This window comes from Bemisia tabaci, chromosome 3, assembly GCF_918797505.1.
Source record: "Bemisia tabaci chromosome 3, PGI_BMITA_v3".
NCBI lineage: Eukaryota > Metazoa > Arthropoda > Insecta > Hemiptera > Aleyrodidae > Bemisia > Bemisia tabaci.
The window spans coordinates 61,518,466-61,533,138 of NC_092795.1; the positions used below are offsets into that span (position 1 = coordinate 61,518,466).

A 14,673-nucleotide genomic window follows, 5' to 3' on the forward strand; every position below is an offset into this window, starting at 1 on the left:
GATGCCCTCATAGATGTAGACGTTTTGATGCAGAGGGATATCCAACAGGGACAGTTGATATGAGGCTAACGAAATAAATTACGATGATTTTTTTTTTTTTGTGAGGTTAAACTACTAGCGGACTTTTTGGCATTACCTGCATACCTATTATTATATTTTGTATTTATTATATTATTTGATTCTAACAAAATATCTGGAATAGAACAATTTTACAAAGAATAATACATCACTTCATATATACGCGTTACTTCAGTAGAACTGCCGGCGAGTCCCTTTCATCACGTCATGACATGGAGAACAGTAGCATTTTCCTCCAAAATAAAAAGGTTCTCTTTGATTGTGCCGTGCCACAATTGCACTGAAGTCCGTAATATTTTTCAAACAGAACCCGAAGCACGTCCCGCATATTGCTCACGCCATTACATTTCCAATCTCGCCCCTTTGATACCCGTTTTAAAGAGTGTCATCCCCATTAAAATGTTCAAAACGTGTTGTACCCTGGGCTTAATTTCGGCGGGTCCTCGTAGACGTGCCAGAAGTGGCATATCATTTACGATAAGAACTAGGCTCCGCTTGTTTCTTCTCAGCGGTCTCCAAGAGCTTGTTCCCCTTTGAGTTTCATCTCCAAACAAGAATGAAGTTTGCCCGTAGAATTTGAAGAAAAATACACTTCCTTTTGAGACCTCTTATGTATTTGAAGGAGTGCTATTCATGGATTCGTTTTTACTGCCCGATAAGTATCTTGATTTATTTTGCGAGGAAAGATCTGTACTTTTAAAGGATGCCTGTCATTCTTAATACGTTCAATTTCGTATAATACTGTGCAACACCTCTGTTGTGAAATAGTCGTTTCAGGCGCCGCCGCACGACGGGCGGGCGACCAGTACAAAACGCGCATTAGCGCCTACAAACCTAAGTGGATACTTCAAGCAGTGTGCAATGCGTGATGTATCCACTTAGGTTCGTGGGCGCTAGTGAGCCTCTCGCGCTGGCAGCACGCCGCTCCACTCTGTTAGGCTTTAATATTTATACTCGCATAGTCAGCGTTTTTTAACTCATGATTTTGAAATGTTAGCACACTCTGCATTGATTATTCTCATTTAAATCGATGGGAAAGAAATATGTATCAATTTATCAAAGGAGAATAATAATATAACGTGTGTTTTTTTTTAAATATTGGTGGTTCCGTGTCAAATTTAATGATTTCCAAAACGCTTTAATTTTTTTCTTTTACATTTTGTGCTTTTATTGTGCTGCAGCGAGGTGTACGCGCAACCAAACGCTCAAAATTTGACGTATTTGCCCATAAATGATCGATGTTCAAATGGGTTAAAACTAAAGATTGCGTGCCTCTTAGTTTTCCCCTCTTTTATTCATTTTTGCAGTTTCTGTCGGCACAACTGCGGCTCATTGAGATTATTGTCGCTTGAAAAACTAATCCAGACCAGGCATGTTCGATAATTTTAAGAATCGAATAATCGATAATCGAATAATGTAGCTAATTGATGAAGCGATTAATCGGCAGAGAAATACTCGATTATTCGATAAAAAATAGATTTTCTTGGAGTGTACTACAAATGACTAGTTCGACAACTAAAATCCCTCGAATTTTGAATTATTTGACGCGAGAAAACGTCATTAAATATCGCCGCAAATTTCTGAATAATCGTAAACCAACAATCGATTAGTCGATTAATCGGATTGTTGTTAACCGATTACTTTCTTCTATAACGTCTCGATTAGTCGATTACTTACGATAATCGGAACATGTGTATTCTGCCGTGCTAAAGAAGAACGCCGTATGAACCTTGAAGCGTTGCCACATTTCTTTCAACCAAAAACGAATTTACCGGAAAAACAGTAAGAATTTTTTTTTTCAAAATTTTCAGACAACTTTTCTCGCAATTTAATCTAAAATATCTGAAAATTTCGAGAAGATATGCACAACTCCTCTCAAAAATACATATTTTATCTGGGGTTTGGCAACTCTCGAATTATCATACGGCGTTCCTCCTTAGCATGTCAGTATTCGAGACACTCTTAAGACCACATTCGGGAAGGTGGTCGCTTGGACTCGAGGCTGCAGCTAAAAATTCCGTATTGATTCCTACGTTCTCCGGTTCCACGTTGAGGGCACCGTTGCCGATCGTCATCATGAGTTGGTCGGGAAAGATTCCGGAATTTTCGGATTCCGGAGCCTGATCCGACAACGGTCACCGGCGCCAGTTTGCGGAAGTTTCGATGAATTTTTCATCGGGAGTGGGTCCGAAGAAAGGTAAATTGATGAGAGAGCCGGCAGCACTCGGCAGGTTCACACCCGGGTGCGGTGCATGTAGCGGCAAGAAAGACGCCGCAAAGTTTGAACTCTCGGCGCGGCTTTAAGGCTCAGCCCGCATTTCTCAAGTTAAGTTGAGCTTATCCAGATCGCAAAACCGACACTTTGAGCGTTTCGCCTTAGACTTGCTTTCCGTGCCCGCCTCCCCGATCTAAACCCTCCTTTAACGAACCGAGCCCCACCCCCCCCCCCCCCGCCACCGCAGTGTAACGTCCTCGCTTTCGGCCATCGTTATAACACAAAGGTAATCGGGTTTCTCGAGATTTTGTCGGCGAGTCGGAAACAACTCATTCGCGAGGCGGTATGACCGACATGAAGGATAATTTCTACAGGTGGAAAGCTGTCGAATGGGGTCAGGAGTTCATTGAGGTCAAAGTCCTGTGTATCTGGAAGGAATGGGTCAGTAGCATCCATTTTTACTTTCTCGCTCCCCTCGCAAGTAGAGGAAGTATTGTCATCTTCCAAGGGGAAATAAGTTGAAATATCGATCGTTTTTTTTAAAATTGGTTTTTTGAAAGCACGGAGTGGAGCAAGCTTCCAGGAATTTTTTTCGGATTTTTTAACGATTCCTTTACGGGTTTTGATGACGTAGCCAGGCGGGGTAAACTGCGTTATCTGCTTGGCTGAACTCAGCTTCAAGCTTCACCTGACTACGTCGACTCGATCGTTGGCTTTTGATGGGTCGGTTTTTGATCAGCTTTGGCCCTTCAGAAATGACTCAATGAGTTTTTTGGGTTTTTCACAGAGGTCAAACTGTTTATGAACATTGTGAAAATCCTTTGCCTCAGCCCTTTCTTCCAACTTACAGGAGGATTTGGATGAAAATCAACATTGAGGACTTAGAAAAATTCGTGTCCACCTGATCAAATTGATTAAGAGAGAGGAAAAAGAAAAGAACGCCTCATTTTGCGTTGCGGTGTCAGTTAGACGGGGTTAACCATTACCATCCTCAGTTTAGCAGCTATTCACGATGCCTAATTTCCTCCCATATTTGTATCCTTTATACGGGAAATCTAAGCAACTTGGCGCTTTGAAACCTCCGGTCAGTTTCCTTCACAGTAGAAAAGATACAATTAAAAAGTTTCTGAGCAAAAAGTTGCTGGTTTTTTTTTTTTTTTTTTTTTTTTTTTTTTTTTTTTTTTTGTAATAAAAATACGACGTAGGAGAGAATTCTGTTTGCATAATATTCTATAACATTTGAAGCCATGAAGTTGGCATGTTTCTCTCCGACAAGATAAAATAGGAGCGGAAATTTTGAAACAGCGCAATGGAGTCCTGTGGTTTCGCTTCTTGGCATCAATGTGCCCTTTCGTTGTATTGAGTTCATGAAATGTAAATTTAATTAATTGCACTTATCAAAATCCTGCACATAAGGTATTTTTTTTTACGTCCTGCCGAATGCATTGAAGCTTGTATGAAGGCAAAATGTGAACAAATTATTACATTATTAATGGATCCCTGGAGGCTAGAAATGCGTTTCATATTTTCCTCTCTAATTTTGCTCGCTCAATTAGTGAATTAACTTTTTCAGTGTTTAGAGAAAATGAATTTTACCACAAGGATTTTCAGACACGGTAAAGATACTTCCTACCCTGAAGCGTTAACCTTTCTCCGGGAATCGTATTTTAATTAATGTAAAAACAAGCGCTTGAGTGTTCGTATTTACAACGACCGGTTGTGTTTCCCGACAGGGCTGTTTGAAATTCGCCTACATCTGTCTATTTTGCATTAATTAGGGCGGGACAAGTTTCCCTCCTCGATTTTCCGTCCTCTTCTCGGAGAGTCCTTTTCCCACAAAGGAGGCTCTCAGATGTCTCGTTTCTTCTTTTTAAGATCAAAGACTTAATGCCCGTTAGATAAATAAACGGAAATTCTCTCATTGAATTGCCATGGCTTTTTCCATTTTACTGAGGACACGAAAAAGAGCCTGAATGCGCGTCCACGCCGAGTAGTAGGTATTTTTTTTAAAAGCGTATGTTCTCTCGTCCATGATGGAAAGTTCCGAGAATATTTGCTCAAAACCGACTGTGTCAAAACCATGTATGACAAATGGGCCAGCTGCGCTGGTGAAAGAATCGTGTTTTTTAATGCTTGATTCTTGTAGATTAGCTAAAAGTAAGATCTGTCCAAACTGCTACTTTCTACGTTGAATATTGCCGAGATATCGTCCTTTAAAAAGTTGGGTTTTTGACGGCATCCACCGCTGTTGTGCATAACATGGTATGTACTACCGCGTTGGATGACGTCATTAATCGAGTTTTTCAAGGCGCGATATCTCGGTTAAAATTCAACGTAGAAAGTTGCTGTTCGGACGAATCATTTATTTTTAGTTGATCTGCAAGAATGAAGCACCAAAGCACGATTCTGTGACCAGAGCAACTGATCCATTGTTCCCGTCATTTTTAAGACGTTTAAAAAGCCCATCTATATTTTGAAATTTTAACTCCCTCTAGGGAATATTGGTCTCGGAAGTAAATCCTCTTTTTCTTCTCTGCATGATGAGACTTTATTTTCTTATGATGAACGAACCCGATTGCATTTTTTCAAACCTCCAAGCCATTATTTACCTGTATCTTGAAATATTTGACTTTCAGCGTTTGACTCAGAATCATTACTTGAAAAGTTGGCTCCTCAGCATGGTCTTCCACCCAATTTTTTTTTCCTGCAAGCTTTAGCTCCCTTTGAAAGCTTCACAGTGCGATGGTCGGACATTACTACTTCTCATAACGAAGAAAGCCCTTGAAATACCAAGTTATTCGAAAGCTCGTGCATGAAAATTATATAGTTCATGCACTTTTTGACTCCGTAGAATTGAAATGAAACTGAAACAAGAAGGCTGTAGCAGAACTTTCATTTGTAACTTATTGCATCATTAAATGGGCTGCTAGAAATGAAACGGTCAATGCTCTCAGCTTGTTCTTTCCCTATAATTCCACACACCTCTCTTTGTCAGGTTCTAACTCAATTTTTGCATATACAGCAGGAGAATCTCTTAGCGCATGGATAAAATCCGCAAATCATCCTTACCCAGGACTAACACAATGTAAATGTTCAGTATTGAAATCGATAGTAAATTATTTTTTGAAGATCATTATACACTAATTTGGTTTATGGAATTTTTTTATGCAATCTTTGAAAAGGAAAGCATTATCTTACGTCTAGTGAATAATCCAATTTGTATGCATCTGTTGCCTCTTTGTAAATTCCATTTAGGGTGAGGAAATTCACGTCTCTACAGTCAGTAAAATCCCTCTTTTTTCAAGTAAATGATTTTCAGCGGCTCTGAATTGGTAGTGGTCAACTCTTAACTAAGGTTGTCTCCCGATTGGGCAAAGGTTAAGCGCCGTGACACAACACACATTCAAACTCGGGTCAATTAGAGCACTGATTGTGTATGTGGAATACGAGGAGAGAGATTATATTTTTAATCAGGCTCGGAGAAGCCTTTTGCCCTCTTGAAAGGTCTGGAAACAATTTGATACAGCTCTGAGGATCGGCTAACCTATTTATTTTTAAAGCTTCTGCTCTGCCTGCGCCTTCTTTCATCCCTGTTTTTGTATCTTTGACTCGATCCTTCGGTTTTGAACATTAATGTATTCGCGATCGCTGCGGAGCGTTTTTATACGGCTTTCCGTATTCACGCGCCTCTCTCGTTGCTAAAATGGGTTTTTAAACACAACCGAAATATTTTTTCAACCTTAGCAGCTTACAAACAGGAGGGCTTACGCGCTCCCCTCCCTTGTTTCTTTGTACTTTTCCTCGTCTACTCTTTTTATATTTGTTCGTTTGGCTCTTATGGCCCCTGTATTCCTTTTACGAACTTCTCAAGCTATCTACTCGCTCTCTTAGCTCTCCATCACCTATTTTGACCATTTAAACAAAAAGTGCAAGATAAGCTAAATGAGGCAGCGTCGTCACGATGGATATACAATTTTAGGGCCCTTTTGTGACATCTTTGAGGCCTAAAAACGAGAGAGCAAATCAGAAATGAAACATGATCCTGTACTGCCATGCTAAGGAAAAACGCCGTGCGAGCCTATAGGCTTTGCCAAAATTCCTTTAATAAAGATCGAATTTCTTAGTAAGTTTATGGATATTTTTTTTCCAATTTTATTTGCAATTTTGCTCAAAGATTCTGAAAATTTGAAGGAAACATTTGAATAATTTGCCTCAAAAATGAACATTTTGTCGGAGAAAATTTGGCAACATTCGAATGTTCACACGGCGTTCTTCATTAGCATGACAGCATAAAAGGACTCGTAATTTATTCTGAAGGTAACCTGTGCAAAAAGGAATGTTCATAAAATTGAGATCTCGTTTCTAGGTTCGGATTTTGTGAGCCTTTTGCGTTGGGGTCCCTTCACCACTCATTGTGACAATGGTTGGACTGAGTTGAGTGTGTGGTCAGAATAATGACAATGGTGACCCGAGCGAGGCGGAGATTTATCAACTAATTGAAACTTGTTTAATAATAAGTCAATTAATTAACCCTCAATTGAGGCAAATGCAGCACAATTTCCATCGCGACAATAGTGTTCATATCGGCACTTGGGAGCCGGGAGTCATTACTGCCGAACGGGGAATGTAGGAAGCTGCGGTATCAACTTTAGTTATATCACCACGAGCGGACTGGGACAAAGGACAGTGGGTCAAACCCATGAGAGAGGTCGAACAAAATGCGGAAACTTTAAAGCTTATAATTCCGTCATTACACTCTTAAAATTTCCTTCATTAGATACCGCTTAAGATTTAAATGGAAGAGAATCGATTAGGGCCGTTTATTGTGGGCACATCCTAGCTGAATTTCCTTAATTCTCCAATTTTTGGTTCATTGAAGATCTGTTTGCACGGTAGACATCATGATTTAGTCATTTTTGGGCCCTTTTCAGGTCTAAACTGGCCTAAACATGGCTGAAGGCCGATTTTGAGGAAAAATGTAGATTTGTCGTAATTTGATCGCAAACCCACAAAATTGGCAATTTTAGCCAAAATTGGCCTTCAAATCCCTTTTTAGGCGAGCATTAGATTCTGAAAGGACCAAATCATGACGCGTGACGTGAAATAAAGACCTTAAAAAATCACAGAATCGTAGCTTCGGGGGAATTCAGGGTGGACCCCAAATCTGGCTCATATCGCTAAAACCAAATAACCTCCCTGACCTTTTCCTTAACCTTCTTGGCTCCTTTGACCGAATCATCATTGAAATTTGCATTTCAAGTAACAAAATTCATGTCCGACCTATCTCATTGACTCAATCCACTGTGCGGTGTTCGAATTACATTCGGGCAACACGTCGTATTCAGTAGAAATACGGGAGTTCAATTGGGTCAAAATGAGGGGCATTGTATTCAGAAATAGGACCTGCCAACTTTTGTCCCACCCTCGAGGAATCGATGTGAATATCATGCATTATTTGTCACCCGTGATCGTTAATTGATAGGCCAAGAACTCGAGTCAAAATTAGTGAGTCCTAATTTTTGGCCACCAAAACTTTCGAGATTCGATTTTCATCCTATAGTGACCAATATTCTTCAAATCGCTGTTGTCATACTGAGAAGTAAATAAATGGTTGGTTGGTTAACACATTCATTTACAGATGCTTTAACAAAGCAAAATTTATTACGCCTTATCAGAAAATGGAGATCATGAAAAGTGCGAACATACAAACATGCGTCACGCAATGACCCACAAAAAGCCGTCATCTATACATTTTTGTAGTATGGTCTTGATTCTTTGTAGAATATCTTTTGAAGGTGCCGAGTAAGAAAGTTCTTTTGTATTGTCTAAAAAAATTTAACACTACAGGAAATTTTGATCCACCGCGATCACGTATGCAAATTACGTGCTTTTTACTACCATTCTTCTGCGATAAAGTAGGGCCGCGCAATAAAGGAAATGTATTACTTTTAGTACATTATCTAGGTATAGTACGAGATCGGGTACTCCAATTTCATATTCAAATTCTTAATCGATCATCCAATAGTGAGCGCTTTTTAATTTCAACCTGCCTTTCGAATTCTAGTAAACTTGGAAATGCGTTCAAATGGCGCACCAGCTCAACGCTATATGGCGAAGATGGGCCTAACATATTTAAAATACATATAGATTAATCTGTGATATCTTATGTATTTAATGCCTCCGATATCTAAAGCACGGAAGACGATATTTTTTTTTTCATAATTTATTTTCTTCGTGGTATCAAGTGTAGTTATGCTCAAAATTGATGGTTGAAATGTTGTGAGAGAGTTCTTATGTCTCAACGGTGCTCATCTTCTTCGGGGAACTCAAATACGCGCCTACATAGGAGACCTCAACCTTGACCACAGAAAGCACTGAGCGCTTCTCTAGGAGCGTATTAAATAGCTTTCCCGCTTGTTTTACATTAATATCAATTTCCAAAAGAAAGACAAGTTTTGTTGCCGCTATGCCAGTGGCGTATGCCGACGAGCTGAGGCAGAACACCGTATGAACATTCGAGAATGGCCAAATTTCCTCCGATTAAATGTTTATTAACGAGGAGAGTTATACATATTTTCTCCTGAAATTGTCAGATGATATAGATCTAACTATGGAAAAAATTCTCTGAAAAATTGAGTGGAAACTATTCACCAGTTTTCCTGCACATGGAAAAAACGATAAAGTGCTGAGCACTAAGTGTTTAGATCAAATGAAGCCAGCTAGTATGGCAGTAGCGCCGAGCCCTGAAACCTTAGGATCCAGCCCTATGGATTGTAGGTCTCAGCGCTACTGCCTTACTAGCTGGCTGCATTTGATCCAAACAGTTAGTGCTCAGCACTATCGTTTTTTCCGTGTATATTCGTATGTAATCAAAGGAAATTCGGCAACGTCTGAAGGCTCATACGGCGTTCTTCCTTAGCACGGCAGTATGCTGGTACGATGAAAATTGCATGCAACATAGTAAAATTTAGGACACTCCATCAGCAGAGCATGAAGTTTTGATACGTTTTATACTGCACGGTAACAATGTTATTTTATTCGTGATATAAAAGGAACTCGAGACATTCGCAGGATTATAAATTTTTAGCCATCATTATGGATCGTAAATATTTCCTGAGATATATCTTCACAATAATGAGTAATAATATCATGCTGTTCATAACTAGAGCGGGAGTATCAATAAACCTGACCTACCGTTAACAGCTCAGGGATGATAATAAAAACTTATTGTTTTCATCATCAACTCATGACGGAACTAGTGCTCGTGCTTTTTCTTTTTCTGTCTTTTTCCTTCCCTTTTGCGGTCCCTCATTAACTGCGATTCCATCTCGTTCCGACCATATTTTCTCATACCTCATGTTCATAAGCTGAAAAATGCATCTCCAGAGGTGCTCCGGGACACGCGCTTACATCCCAACTTCTAGCATGATTGATGCTCTTTTTATTGAATTCTCCAATACGCCGTCTCTCGGCGTCATAAAAATAAATTCACCGAGTTTTAAAACCCTCCTCTTACATTTTCTCTCGTATACCTCGGGCTGCTCCCCGCATTATGCATCATTGCACTGATTTTGTTACAGTGTGCATGGCAAAACACCTGAATAAAGTCATAATATCCAGAATTCTTAATATGTTAATTTTTTCTGCTTCTTTGAGCCTGACGTCATGCGGGTCTGACATGCATGTTGCGTTCCAGAATCGTGCCTTATTGATTGAACCTCACAGAAATTTTCATTGAAATTTGTTCACTGCTGAAACTCTGCGTTCATTATTTACAGAGATATGCTCTCTTACCAACACAATAGCATTGGCGGATCCAGCAAATTGGCAACATTATTTTTTCTCCATTTAAACCTATGGAAATGTATCGATTCTTGGAGGGGCCAGGTGCTCCGCCAAGAATTGATTATTTAGCATCGGTTTAAATTGAGGAAATCCAGTGTTGAAAAATTGCTGAATCCGCTTTTGCACAGTAGATCTATCATGTTTCGTTTTATCATAAATATTTCATATCCATTAATGCGTTTTTTCGTCAGGATTTTTCGTTCTTCTCCTTTTTTTAATGACCATCTACTCTGTTTCTTTTGATGTAACGTTGTTTAAGGTTCAAGGATAAAAACCTATTCTATGTTCAGATAAGCAGTGCCTCATTCCTAAAAAGCATACTATTCACGAAAAAAGAAGGAATATGCCGTATCATTCATGTACTTGGCAGGTATCGTAGTCAAGAATCTCAATGATTGACTTTTATGATTGATTTAATTGGTGAAAGGATCACGGCAGCACTGTGAAATGCAGTCTGTACTTACCATCAAGTAGATACACCAAATTTAGCTCTATGTGCAGCATAAAGTTATCAGGCGAATGATGCATATACCACGGTTGTAGCTTCCAAAACAGTTATCAGCCTCTCTAATTCAAATTTTTGTAAACTACAACCCTGGCACTGGCCTTAGTTCCCCGTTAGCAGCTGTGTGTTTATTGCACATAAAAGTGACGTATTTACCTACCAGCGAGTGCACTCGCACTGTCGTTAGTTTTTCACAAACCAACCGCTGAATAGATGCGGTGGTTAGATAGCTTTGTGATGTGCTTTGTGATAGCTTGACTGACAATGAGTTTATGCAAAGAGGACTAAGGGTGAACGCTGAAAGAATTTTTAGCGCATCTGCATACCTCATTGTTTACGGAATACTGACAAGTTTGCTTAAAAGTGAACCCAACAATTTGAGAGGAAAATTCGGAAAAAGTTCATGAATTTTGGAGTCATCCTACAGAAATAGGTTCGGAATCAATATCTGTAAGAACTGTAAATGAAGTATGCTTGTGTCAAATCAATTTTCTCCATCTTGAGGTCACATCTTTTCTAACTTGGTCATTTATGACGTCACGTTACGTCCTTTCCCCGACGAAGGAACGTAACTCAATCCCAAGGTCACAAAATTGACCCTGACGATTTAATTTTTTGTAAAAATGTACCTGCCTAATTTTTGTCCAAAATTTTTCTGATTTTCGCACGAGATCGGAAGAAAAATCAGTGGAATTTTCAGTCAGAAATTGTCAAGATTCCTCTGATAAAAATGGGGTTTCTAACTTGGCAATATTAAAATGTAGTTACGTTTTAAATGTCTTTACAAGGAACAGGAATTTTCATGCATTGTACGCTCAATAAAACGTAATAAACTTTCGACAAAAAAAAGAAGAAGCAAAATCCGTCCCCACTACAGCGTCGCACAAGGACCGAGCATAAATTAAATTGTCAACGAACAACATTTACTAAGCGCGTTTGTCGCTATGCACCTGTTGCTGGTCTTGGCTTGGAGTCCACAAGGTTGCCTGGTTTATTCGCGCGACATTTATAACCGTCGCCATACTTTAATGTCAAATACGCCATCGAAAAATCCCCTGTCGGTGGTATACTCTGAGTGGATAGAAATTCATTCTAAGTTGTAAGCAAAATAAATCGATGAAAGAAGCAGTCACAAAAAGTTTCTACTTACGATTTACATAGCTCGCTCTTGGATCGTGAGTGGAAATTTTGCAACCAAGAGAAGGATCGCATTTAGCATCCTGCATCCGCATCCTGCATCTTCATCTTCATCTAAAACAAATGCCTAAAAAGCTTTTGTGTTTCTCCAGAGTTAAGTGTTAATTTTAAAGGGAATCTATCGTGCTCATTTTATTACCGCACATATATTCAGTATTTTTTAAGGCAAAGAGGGAACTTTTCGGTTTTGAAAACACTGTAATCTCGTTTGTTAATGCCCTCTGCTGAATGCGGTCAAAATTCCCATTAGCATTGATCGGAATAAATTGCAATAAAAAAGTAAAATTGGACTACATTTTGCAGAAATATTTTGACTGAAAATTCTTCATGATTTCACAGTGCTAAAACGTGAAATTTCAGAAAATTCACCCAATAAATTCCACTCTTAAATAAAAATTAGCAATAATAATTGCGAAACACCGCAACCAAGAAATGTCATTTCTGCACCCAATGCTTCGGTTAAGTCTGAATTCATCTCTTCCCAAATGACGAGACTTCGTCTCCACGTAGCACAGCGTAATGAAATCATTGAAATAGAATGAAGAATTAGCAAGACAAATTTTTTTGCTTACTTTAAAAGTGCTTGATGAGCCAAGTTCGCAGTATGTCTTACAATTTTTTTTCTAATATAGGAAATTGTAAAAAAAATAGATTCAAAAGTGAAAAAATGCACGGTCTTGTGACGTCACTAGGCCCTGATGGCATTTCATGTTTAAATGCACATACAGGGTGAGCGAAAAGTCCCCGACCCCCCCTCTAACTTTTGAACGAATTGACCTAGGGAAATGAAACTTTGGGAATGTTCCTACCTCAAAGGGGACCATCTTTTGGGGGGGTCAAAATTTTAGACCCCCCCTCAGGGGGGGACGGGGCCCCCAACTTTTTTTTTTCAAATAGCAACCCCTATCTTGTGATACCTCATTCGAAAGAGCATAAAAAACTAAGAATTTTGGCGCAAACCGAAGATCAATATCTTAATTTTTGACCAAGTTATGATAGGTCAAAGGTCAAATTTGACCTATTTTCAAAAAATCATAACTCCGGTTCAAATTATCGTAAAGAAAAAAATAAAACGGGAAAATTTACCAAATTGTGTCCGCTTTTAAGTAAAAATTGCAAAAATTACTTCGATTTAATTTTAAGGGGGGGCTCGGACCCCCAAATACGTCAATTCAAAGGTCATTCAATTTTCCCGCGAAATAAGCCAATTTCCCCTGGATTTGCCTCCACATTATCTCAGTAAGGTCAAAATCAGTTCAACCTTACGTTGGCAAGTCCCCAAATTTCGGGAAAAGTTAAAAAAAACGAAATTTAAGGTAATTAAATTTGACCGTTTAAATATCATTTTTTTTTAACTTTTCCCGAAATTTGGGGTCGTGCCAACGTAATGTTGAACTGATTTTGACCTTACTGAGATAATGTGGAGGCAAATCCAGGGGAAATTGGCTTATTTCGCGGGAAAATTGAATGACCTTTGAATTGACGTATTTGGGGGTCCGAGCCCCCCCTTAAAATTAAATCGTAGTAATTTTTGCAATTTTTACTTAAAAGCGGACACAATTTGGTAAATTTTCCCGTTTTATTTTTTTTCTTTACGATAATTTGAACCGGAGTTATGATTTTTTGAAAATAGGTCAAATTTGACCTTTGACCTATCATAACTTGGTCAAAAATTAAGATATTGATCTGCGGTTTGCGCCAAAATTCTTGGTTTTTTATGCTCTTTCGAATGAGGTATCACAAGATATGGGTTGCTATTTGAAAAAAAAAAGTTGGAGGGCCCCCGTCCCCCCCTGAGGGGGGGTCCAAAATTTTGACCCCCCAAAAGATGGTCCCCTTTGAGGTAGGAACATTCCCAAAGTTTCATTTCCCTAGGTCAATTCGTTCAAAAGTTAGAGGGGGGGTCGGGGACTTTTCGCTCACCCTGTATTTCAGTAGACTCGATCATTTGGACTCATTCATGCTAAAAGGAACTATAAGCATAGGATTTGCGTGAAACATGGTTTCTTTTAGCATAAATACGTGCATTTGATCATAATCATCAATAAATGTTCAATTTAGAAACCAAGAATATTCTCGGGCTCAGTTCAGTCAGTAGTTTCCAATAGAATATTGAATTCATCAAATTTCAGACACCTGCAAATCCTTCATTGCGATTAAATAAATAAAAAAATTGCAATTTTTCACCGTGGAATTTCAATATTTTTACATAATTTGGTCAATAAATGCCGATTTTAAACAATGCATTAGATAAGCCAGAGTGGTAATGACAATATCCTAGGATGGTACTTTAACAGCCATAGTGGTAATGACAACATCCAAGAGTTGTCGCACATTTTTTTAACATCTAGGATGTTACTACAGCACCTCTTTTTTTTTCGGTGTAGCAACACTGAGCTCTTGTTACGTTCTTTCGTGGGGGAAACGACGAAATTTGGTGACAGCGGCGCATTGGACATAAAAATCAGGGATAGTTTCAGAAAGATACGCCCAAGATTCTCCTAGTAAAAATGCAGTTTACGAGGGGAAATGTGGCAATGATGAACTTTAGTTACATTCTTTCGTGAGGGAAACCACGAATTTTGGTAAAAGCACGCATTGGACATTATAATCAGGGAAAGTTTCAGAAAGAGATGCTCTGGTAAAAATGCAATTTAAGATGGGAAATTTGGCAACGCTGAACTATGGTTATGTTCTTTCGTGAGGGAATTGACGAATTTTGGTGAAAGCGCGCATTGGACATAAAAATCAGGGATAGTTTCAGAAAGATACGCTCGAGATTCTCATGGTAAAAATGCAATTTACGATGGGCAATGTTGCAACGCTGAGCTTT

General features: G+C 39.0%; 1 protein-coding gene across 8 annotated transcripts in view; it reads left to right on the forward strand.

Moving 5' to 3' along the window:
* LOC109034475 (retinal degeneration A) overlaps positions 1-14,673 on the forward strand; it is a 237,719-nt gene that overhangs the window by 75,296 nt on the left and 147,750 nt on the right. The gene's annotated exons all lie outside the window — the stretch shown is intronic.